Source organism: Mytilus californianus, unplaced genomic scaffold, assembly GCF_021869535.1.
Source record: "Mytilus californianus isolate M0D057914Y unplaced genomic scaffold, xbMytCali1.0.p SCAF_4, whole genome shotgun sequence".
In the NCBI taxonomy this organism is placed as follows: domain Eukaryota; kingdom Metazoa; phylum Mollusca; class Bivalvia; order Mytilida; family Mytilidae; genus Mytilus; species Mytilus californianus.
Window position 1 is genome coordinate 93,905,124 of NW_026262690.1, and position 11,090 is coordinate 93,916,213.

The window sequence follows — 11,090 nt, forward strand, 5'->3', positions numbered from 1 at the left end:
TACTTCTTTACAATAAGAACCAATTACAATGAAAGTCCCAACTATGTACTGGCCTCCGAAGCTACACAAATCACCTTACAAATATAGATTTATTTCGTCTTCAAGTCATTGTTCCACTACTAAATTGTCTATTCTACTTACTAGTACACTTGGTACAATCAAAAACCTGATAATAAATTGTTCAAATAAGGCCTTTGAAAATAGTGGAATTAACTACTTTTGGAGTGTCAAAAACTCGTTGGAAGTACTTGATAAATTACATGCATATATTGGTGATTTTGAATCTGTTCAAAGTTTTGATTTTTCTACCCTATATACCACTTTGCCTCATATTCTTATTAAGAAAAAATTCACACACCTAATTAAATGGGCATTTAAAAAGTCGGAATGCGAATACATATGTTCAAACTCTTTTAGGTCATTTTTTAGTAACAACAAACAAAAGAGCTATGTCAATTGGACATGCTTTGATACACTATATCTGCCCTTGAATTTGTACTTGATAACATTTTTGTTCGCTTTGGAGATTCCGTATATCGTCAAGTTATCGGAATTCCAATGTTATTATACTTATTGTGGACCTGTTTTTGTATTGTTATGAGTTACAATTTATGACTAAAATCAGCAAAGACCCATCGAAACAACATCTGATACAAACATTTAACAATACTTTTAGATATTTGGATGATATATTGGCTCTCAATAATGACGACTTCAGTATGTATACTAAAGAAATTTATCCTGTTGAACTTACTTTAAATAAAGCTAATACTAACAATGACCACTGTCCTTTCCTCGATCTTGATATCTATATCATTAACGGGAAGCTTAATACAAAAATTTATGATAAAAGAGATGATTTTTCATTTCCTATCGTTAATTATCCATTTTTAGATGGTGACGTTCCCTTGTCACCATCTTATTGTGTTTATATATCTCAACTTGTACGATTCTCTCGTGTATGTAACAACGTATTACATTTTAGCGAGAGAAATTTATGTATTACTGAAAAATTATTACACCAGGGTTTTCGATATCATAAACTAGTCAAAACATTTACTAAATTTTATCATCGGTATAAGGACATCATTCGTAAATATAACTCAACATGCAGACATCTTATACGTTCGGGTATTTCACATCCAATCTTTTATGGTAATATTCTTTACAAAGCACAAAAATGTCAGTATTCACATCAAAAGCTAATAAAACCTTTAAACAGAATTATTAAGAAGGGATATAGTTACGATTCTGTTGTCAGGTCATTAAAGATTGCATATTTTGGCTTTAATATTGATTCGCTTATAGGGTCTTTGCATCGGAATTAAACATATTTATTCTAAAACCAGTTGTTGGCATGACACGGGTTATGTTCTTCTCATATATTTTATGATGGTATAATACAAAACCCCTAACAGGAGGGATTGTGCCTGATATTCATATGATGAAGACATAATCTTTCAATCAGTTTAATCAGAGACATATAATACAATATATTGTATTGTATGTCTCTGGTTTAATTGAGGTCTGGAGCTGGCATGTCAGTAACTGCTAGTAGTCTGTTGTTATTTATGTATTATTGTCATTTTGTTTATTTTCTTTTGTTTCCTATTCTGACATCGGACTCGGACTTCTCTTAAACTGAGTTTTACTGTGCGTACTGTTGTACGTTTGTTGTAGGGTTTACGCAGTATATATTGGACGATGTCCGTAGTCTTTCGGAACACCGGATGTTATTCGGAATACATCTGTTTCTTTCTATGGCCACCTTTCATATACATGCGCAATAGCTTATTATTTGACTAGCCTGGGGTCATGCCTGGCTACTTATTTGCTCCGCTACATGCTTATCGACGCAGTATGATTGGACCAGGATGCCAGGCTAATTATTTGACCTGTTGAATCATTAGCATCTTAAAGTTGCTATCGAGATATGTTACATATGATGCGAAATTTATTATGACGCAAGCTACTTTAATAAGCATTTGAATACTTCCTTGCACGCAATTACAAGCTGCTAATATTTACCTTACATATACGCGTAGTAATTCTAATTAGAGTCAAACGTTGAAACCAGCTGTGTTTAGATATGAGATAAGATTTCACGTAAACAATGCGATTTATATTCGAAACGAGATTTGTTAAAACTAAAATCTATAAAAGAAGTATTACTAGCATTTCACTTAAGATTCCGAGTCGGGAAAATGTACATAATGTACGAAGCAGGCTATTTCATAATTTTCATACCTCAACGTCCTTGTAGGACTATCTAAAGGACAATACTGGAATTAAAATGAAGTCTTCATGCACTTTATTGAAATTTTACGTCTAGGATAGACCAAGGACGTATATAATCTAAATTGATATACGTCCTTGAATAGTTTTTATTTTCTTTAAAATTGCAATTTTCTTTGTTTAAATATTGCAACGTTATTTCCTTATCAAATGTCTATTAATTAATAGACACCGAGTGATGACAGATGCAGGCAGAGATAAGAAAAATTAATTTCTATTTATAGTTATCTTGGTCAGGGAACAGATTATCTAACTATATGTTCGGCCTGTAGTAATTAATGCTCTTCAAAATGTTCGTCAAAATAAAAATAAATAATTATTATTTCATAAAGACGATCAGATGATGAATTATCGGTTTTAATATATTAAGTACGAAAATGTAAAATAGTGTAAGAAGATTTTGAGCCATCTCATGACTGATCAGTAGGCTACACAGTGCCCCCAAATGACCAGTATAAAACTATCCAGCAAGAGAGAAAAAGGATAGCCGAATGTAAGAAACCTACTAAGCAACTTCAGTTCAATTTCAATATCTCGAAATCTTAATGGATTTGTCAAATGTCAGGGAATATCTTTTTAAATGTGGTAGGAAGACAACTCTCCATCAAAACACAGTGTAGTCAAAACTCGCAATTATAGGTTATAATTCAGCCTTCAACACAAAAGCTTGGCTCACATAAAAATTTGGACAGCATCCTACCGAGGGCCCCAAAACACTGTTATAAAACAATTTAAACAGGAAAAAACAAACAGATCTAATTTAACTTCAAACCAGAAACAAAAAGCAAATATGAACTGCACCAAAAAAAGATAACCACTAAACAACATGCTTCGGACTTGGGACATGTGCTTATGAATACACCTTGTTTAAAAGAATTTACATACATACCATAAGACAGTAGTGTAATTTTACCATGTAAAAGACACCCTTTAATATTTAATGAAAAAATCGTGTTCAGATAAAAAAAATCGTAAGGGTTCCGCGGAACCCAGTGCCTACTTTTTGCTGCAAATCGCAGGCTCAACAAAAATGAGGAAAAACATCAATAAAAATATTCCTCTCAATACTATTTTTTTTTTTATTTTAAGAAGCTTCTGTCCAAGTTTGGTAAAAATCCAGGATAGTTTATAAATCTAAAAAATTTAACTTCAAACTGTATTTAATGTTAACTGGAAGAAAAACTAAGTCCATTTATAAGTAAAATACAGATAAACAGGTACAAAATTTTAACAAAAAATTTCCTTCTAAATACTAGCTTTTAATCATAAACAAGCTTCTGTCCAAGTTTGGTACAAATCCAGGATAGTATAAAAAAGTTATTAAAATTAAAAAAAAAATTTAACCTCGGAGTGAATGTATTGTATCCCAGCAGAAAACTAAGTCTATTTATAAGTAAAATACGGAAAAAATGGAATTTCATATTTACAAAATTTACTTCTGGATACTATCTTATGATCATAAACAAGCTTCTGTCCAAGTTTGGTACAAATTCAGGATAGTTTAAGAAAGTTATTAGAATTTTAAAAACTTTAACCACAGAGTGAATGTATTGTTTCCCAGCAGAAAAAACTAAGTCCATTTATAAGTAAAATACGGAAAAATGGAATTTTATTCTTACAAAATTTACTTCTGGATACTATCTTATGATCATAAACAAGCTTCTGTCCAAGTTTGGTACAAATCCAGAATAGTTTAAGAAAATTATTAAAATTTCAAAAACTTTAACCACAGAGTGAATATTTGTGGACGCCACCGCCGACGACACCGACGGAATGTAGAATCGCTTTGTCTCGCTATTTCGACTAAAGTCGAAGGCTCGACAAAAAGGAACACCTTACAACAGTTCATAAATGTGACCTTTAAACAAACTCATATTTAGGTGATGGGTATACTGATCAGTGGTAATTTCAGGTTTGACCATGTTAGTTTTTTTGTTGTTTTCAATTTTGTTTGTTTGTTTATAAGTACAAGGTGTAAGCTGTTTTGTCTAGGCTATAAATATCTTTTTTAATGAATTGGTTTCGGTCATCAAGGTGAAGAGGATACAGTGCGATTCAAATTGTATATATTTACAATTAAACTTGCAGGCCTTTTTTCATGACCCACAATTTAAAATATAGAAAACATCAAAATAAAAATGGACATCCGGAAAATATCTTCAAAGCGAGTTAAAGGTTTTAAAAGTGTTTGTTTTTAACAAAAGAGGTTTGTCATCTAAAACTTTTAAGAGCATACACAAAGCACAGAACTTAAAATTGCCAATGCTTGCTACCCTAAGCATAAAAAACCTTGCAGAGCAGGTGTAAGGATCTTAATAATGATCAATATCAAGCCATTGTTCAAATAACCATAAACATATCTCAAATTCCAATAAAAACGGCTATTTTACAGGTTCAAGTATTGCATTTCTGAAACACATATATCATTAATTGATTAAATTTCTTCACATTTGCATTTGAACTTTAGCCTAAAAACTAACTCTAATTTAAAAACAAAAACCAGCATCTTAGAATTGAACATCAAGTGGGTGACTTAACATGATGTCTTTCGGGAGAGAGGAGAGAAAAAATTATTCCTTTAACAAGAATATTTCACCCCACATTGAACAGTATTGTAAACAGTCACTGTCAGTTTCTAATTCTTATATAACAAAAATGATATAAAACAATTATCTTATATCTAATGCCAAACAAGCATTTGGGTTTACGATTGCATTTCTTTTTTTAAAGAAAGCAACTTGTTTCTACATTGGCTAGAGGTATAGGGGGAGGGTTGAGATCTCAAAAAACATGTTTAACCCCGCCGCATTTTTGTCAGGAGCCTCTGGCCTTTGTTAGTCTTGTATCATTTTTAATTTTAGTTTCTTGTGTATGATTTGGAGTTTAGTATGACGTCCATTATCACTGAACTAGTATACATATTTGTTTAGGGGCCAGCTGAAGGACGCCTTCGGGTGCGGGAGGTTCTCGCTGCATTGAAGACCCATTGGTGGCCTTCGGCTGTTGTCTGCTCTATGGTCGGGTTGTTGTCTCTTTGACACATTCCCCATTTCTATTCTCAATTTTATTAGCTTGAAAACGTGTTTCTCTGAAAAAATTCATCTGAAAAGTTAGATTAAAGACTATTTGAAATTTCCTGATGTTTTGTCATAGGGGGACACATATTCTCCGTTTTTACACATCTTTTTAAAACCAAGTAACTGCAGCTTTAAACAATATTTATCAAATCAATTTCATTATAGATGAATAGCAGACATTTCAAAGGTGTAAAGAACTGAAATTTATGGCAATCAGTCAAAGAATTACTAAGAAATACTTCTTTGAAATCTTTTTTTTTCCATTCAGGTAATTGGCCGAAAATCGTTGTCCGTTTTTCGGTCCTTTGCGGCAGAGACATATGATACTTGTATTATATGTCTCTGTTTGCGGTAAGTGCCGAAATTTTTTCTAAGTTTAAATAATAATCATATTTGTTAAAAAAATATAATTTACCGGCATATTTCTTCCATTTCAGCAATCCTTTGAAGTTTCTACACCTCTAAATCATAAAACGGCGAAATTGTGTCCCCGGCGAATATGTGCGCCCCACTCTAATTCAAATGTACATTTGTGGCGTAAAGGATCATCAAACGTTAAAAAATTACGACGGACTAATGATTACAGGTACTTGGGAACATGATACTGATATCACTGTTATTGTATGATCTTGTATTGGTTATTTTATTGCCTAGCATTATCATGGCATAGAAAATACATAAACGACTCTGGCATTTTTGATCACGAACTTGATGATTTTCTGACTTACCTATTACTTTCTGTAAATTCCCTAGCTCTATGTAAATCCCTCCTCTATCAGGAGTTTATGAATTGAATAAAAAGTTTCATTCCAGAAGTTTTCGGACAGTGAGTTCCATAATATTGGTGCAGCATGTCGAAAAGTGTTCTAGATTATAGCCCGAGTTATTTTCTCATTCATAGATCATCATATCATATATATCAACCCCAGTTTTTAATTCGCATTCTTCCTAGTTTCATGAAATAATTCTCATTTTTCAGTGAATTTCAAGTTAAAAAAATAAGAGGATGTGGTATGATTGCCAATGAGACAACTTTCCATCAGCGACCAAATGATGTATAAGATAGCGATTATAGGTCATCGTACGGCCATCAACAATGAGCAAAACCTATATCGCATAGCAAGCTTAGAAGGCCCCAAAACGAAAAATGGTACAAAATAAAAACTAACACCCTGTCTTATGTAAAAAAAAATAAAATAAATGCGTAAGATTGCTCAAAATTAAAATTTCATAGATTTTGACAAGTTTTGTAAAAATGCTTTTGAAAAGTAAAGATATGTGTTGTGTCTCTGACAAAAAGTCATTTGGGTGTCTTTCGATGCAAAATTTAACGAAAAAGTATTATTTGCAAATGGTGTAAAAATTGTCTTGTTATTCACATCCCACTACAAATGTTATCAACTATAAGACTTTGATTTCTTTGGTGAAAATGTCAATATACAAATAAGGAGATGTGGTATGATTGCCAATGAGACAATTACCTACCAAAGTTCAAATGAAGTGGATGCAAGCAATTGTAGGCAACCGTACGGCCTTCAGCAATGAGAAAAACCCATACCGCATAGTCGGCTATAAAAGGCAAGGTTATATTTGTTTATACTGTAACATATTTTTATTAGCCTTTTTTTATGTATGTTTTTAATTTGATAAATATTGCATTTATGTTTGAATAATTTGCATGTTGGGCTGCACACAGGAAACAAAAAGTACTACAAGTTCTACATCGCTAATATGACAACAGTCTTATTCTTTGAAAAAAACCTAACTCTGCAGTCACTCAATAACCTATATTTCAATGAGTGCTTACATGTCATATATCCTAGTGAAAATGAGATAAATGATACTAACGAAAGAAAAAGGTCTGCTTCGTATCTAGTCTAGACACCCCCACTTCACCCCCCCCCCCCCCCCCCCCCCTCCCCGATATTTAAGCAGGATGACGCCTTCAAACTAGTATCTTTGACAAACGTTATTATTTCAACTATTCATTATCAGGGTGTGCTCCTTACACAGAAACTGCTGAGGAAGAAGGACTGAAATCGACACAAGTTTTACGGTCACCATTATGAATTGGTTGACCAATTGTTTTAAGATGTGTCGGTGTCTCAATTAAGTAGCGACACGTTTTCGCAGTCATAGATCTTTGATCACAGTAAAGTCGTCTTATCTGTAATCTTACCCATTGTGTATGCCCAGTTGCCGATTGTGACATTGTTGATGTCACTGTCGGTAGACTGCATGACCTAAATGGTATCAGAAGCCTGGTAGCAAGTGCTTTTCATAACGGCTTGACATAACTTTAGTATTGATACTTGAGAAAGACTTGTGTAAGAATTGTTGAATCCTACGGTTTTCGTCCCGATGCACCACCGTTCCTTAGCCTAGCTGTTTGGTGTATTTTTGTTGTGCAAATTTTTTGTTTATTGCTCTTCAACGATTTATACTTTCGGAATTCCAATATCAGTTTTCTGGCAACAATGAGAATATACAGTTTTCAAAATTTCAGTATTGATAAAAAGTAAACCTATCTGTAATTTTGTTGTTGTAGTTACGAAAAAGTAAAAATGAGCTGAATATGTGTTAGTAAGAGCTTTGGTGAGCTATTTATATGGCCATCCCAATGGAAATTCAGAGAGTACACGGCATGCAAATAGAGACAAGGATATGTTCTACATAAATATCAAAGAGTGTTACAGCTCTTTTCATAATGCTAGCAAGACAAAGGTTTGTTTGACTTGCTTGCTTTGTTTGTATAAATGCTTGCTCAAGCATTGTAATTAAGATTGACATCTGTAAACAATATAAGTAGGCGGAGTTAAACCTGTGTATAGGTAAATTTGATTATTTGATAATGTCCAATCAAATTTAAATATAATGTATACAAGTTTAAATCCGCCTTTTTATGTTGTTTTCAGATGTCAATCTTAATTCCAACGCTTGAGCAAACATTGATACAAACAAAGCAAGCAAGCCAAACAAACCTTTGTGTTGCTAGCATTATGAAAAGAGCTGTAAAGGGGCATTAACTACGGGATAAAAAAAAAAAAAAAATGATTTTTTTTTGTTCAATCATTAATGAAAGTGAAATAGTGATATAATAATTCGCTTTTAACAGCCAGTTTGGTTAAGTTTTGTCAAAATAATCAAAGAAACATCGCTAATAATTTATTTACTTGCAAGTGAATAACTCGACCTCATTAAATCCGTATTCATGTGAACTTCAACTGAACCCCTTAGCTAGAGATGGGTTACGCATGAACTAGGCGTGTTCAGCTATTAAAAGATTGGAAGTGAAACAAGGGTAAACCATTTGGTTGACTGATTCGATCTACAAAAAGTCATTGTTATACAGGTAAAAACGATTATTAACATATTTTTTATACCTATCATATAAAATCAAACAGACATAGAAAAATCCAATTGCACGAGTTCGCTATCTGTTCATATCTATGTTTATGTTTATTTCGGGTTATATGACCGTCGGCAATCTTCGGAGGTTACCTCGATGGTTAAATAGATGGCGTCTAGACTAAAATACAAACGAAATGCTGATACATATTATCGAGTCCGTGCATCGTAAATTGTTTATTTTAGACTTTTTATTATTTGGATATATATCCGTTTTATTATGTTATAAATCAAATACGAGAATTTGAGTCAAATCGGTGAACATGAGTTTGACAGCTTTGAGTCAAATCGGTGAACATGAATTTGACAGCTATGCCCCTTTAAAATCCGAGCATTAATATGTATTATGACTGCCATTTTTAAAAAAAACTGTTGGCCAACAAATAATTTTCGTCACAGGCTAAATTTTGAATAGCATATTATACGGATATTGTGTTATTAAAATTTGCTGTTATAAAATTTTGGAAATTATTTCAAATTAAGAAATATATCTCCCTCATGCAAAGGTCGGATTCATTGCCCGGCTTTCGCTATATTTTTTGTCCTTTTTGGTTAATAAGCTCATCATTGTTTTAATTAGTTTTGGATTTTCAAATAGTTTGGTCATGAGCATCAATAAAGAGACATTTATTGTCGAAATGCGCATCTGGTGAATTTGGAAAAATTGGTACCGTTAATGTTATTATACCTGTACATTGTATCAATTTTTGATAAAATTCTAGCACACAAAGATGTTTCTCAAAATGTGAAATTTTCAGCAAAAGGTATGTTTCATCCACATTGTATTTTGTGATTTCTAAAAAAAAAAAGTTGTGAACCGGAATCACTCTGAAAAATGTATTATTCTATATTTTAATATTCCATCAAATCCTAGCACAATTTGTTTTACCGGGAATACATTTGGAATAGCATATTATCCCTGAGGGCAAATAACAACTACACAAGTTTATGATGATGCAACACTACAATTTTAGCTCCTGATTGTGAATTTCAATCTTAACCCATAAAAGAATATTTTGTAATGGGTGAAAAAGACAAATATCAATATAAAATTTTGAAAAGTTAAACAATTTAGAGTGATCTCCCATTAACTATGAATTTGCTAATGATAGTGTAACATCTCATATCAACTTTTTAGGAGCAGATACCGCCGTAACGTATGAATCTCTTTTGGATCTGAAAACGCTGCCCTAAAGGGAACCTGCATCAATCGTCATCTAAACAAAACATTATTAAGGAGCATATAAGATAAGAGTCGGTGTCTGTCTACACTTCAATATTAACTAAAATCCCAAATATGTAAAATTAGACAAATCAGATACAACGGAAATCAAAGGTATTGAACACAATAAATATAATATACGTTGACAAAATGAACGGTAATTTTAGGAATGAAACTATGTACAGTCGAGCTGATACGAAAGTACTTTGCCAAATTTTTCTTTATGAATTTCAGACAAATCAATATTTGTTACAGGGAAACAATTTGGAATAGGCATTATACCTTTATTTCGATTTAAAAAAAAATCTAGTACAAACAGATTTTCTAAAAAAAGTTCTCAGCAATTTAGATTTATCTGCATTTCCTCCTCACTTAATCTTCGTACAATTCATTTTTTCCTTCATAAAGCAGTGTTCATTGAAATCCTTGCACAAAAAATAAGTTTCTCAAAATTTGCGAATTTTGATCAGATAGTAACTTGTCACCACATTTTTTTCTCAATTTAAGAAGTTTTTTTGTAACTTTGGATTAATTTGGAATAGGTTTTATACTTATATTTAACATTTTGTTCATATCCCAGAAAACTGATTTTCCAAATTTGTGATTTTTCAACAAAAACTCCAATGGAATAGGTAAATTTTCACAAAAACATGCCATTTACAATTTACCGGTATCCTACACATACGTTAGGAGTTTTACAGACAGCAGACAGACCTACAGACAGACGGATGAAATGAAAACTATAGGGTTTCCGCAGCATTAAAAAGTAAAAGTAAGAAATTAATATAATATATCAGACATAGATAAAATATTTTTTTATTTTAATATCGTGTCACATATTGAATGTGCATTATACAATAACATAATAAAAATATATATTAAACAACAATACCCAGCTACTGAGTTGGCTTATGAGACACATATTTACAAAAATATTCTAAATGATATTGACATATGATTTACTTAATTGGTTTTTGAACAATTAAAACTTATTATTCTAAATAATAAAGTAAAGTAAAAAAATATGTAGATAAAATTACTTTTAGAAATGACAACATTCCCTTAAAAATCTCAACAAATAAACAAGC

General features: G+C 32.0%; 1 protein-coding gene across 1 annotated transcript in view; it reads right to left on the reverse strand.

Annotated features, from left to right (window-relative positions):
- The window catches only part of LOC127698854 (aftiphilin-like), a 538,231-nt gene that overhangs the window by 15,598 nt on the left and 511,543 nt on the right, over nucleotides 1-11,090 (reverse strand). The gene's annotated exons all lie outside the window — the stretch shown is intronic.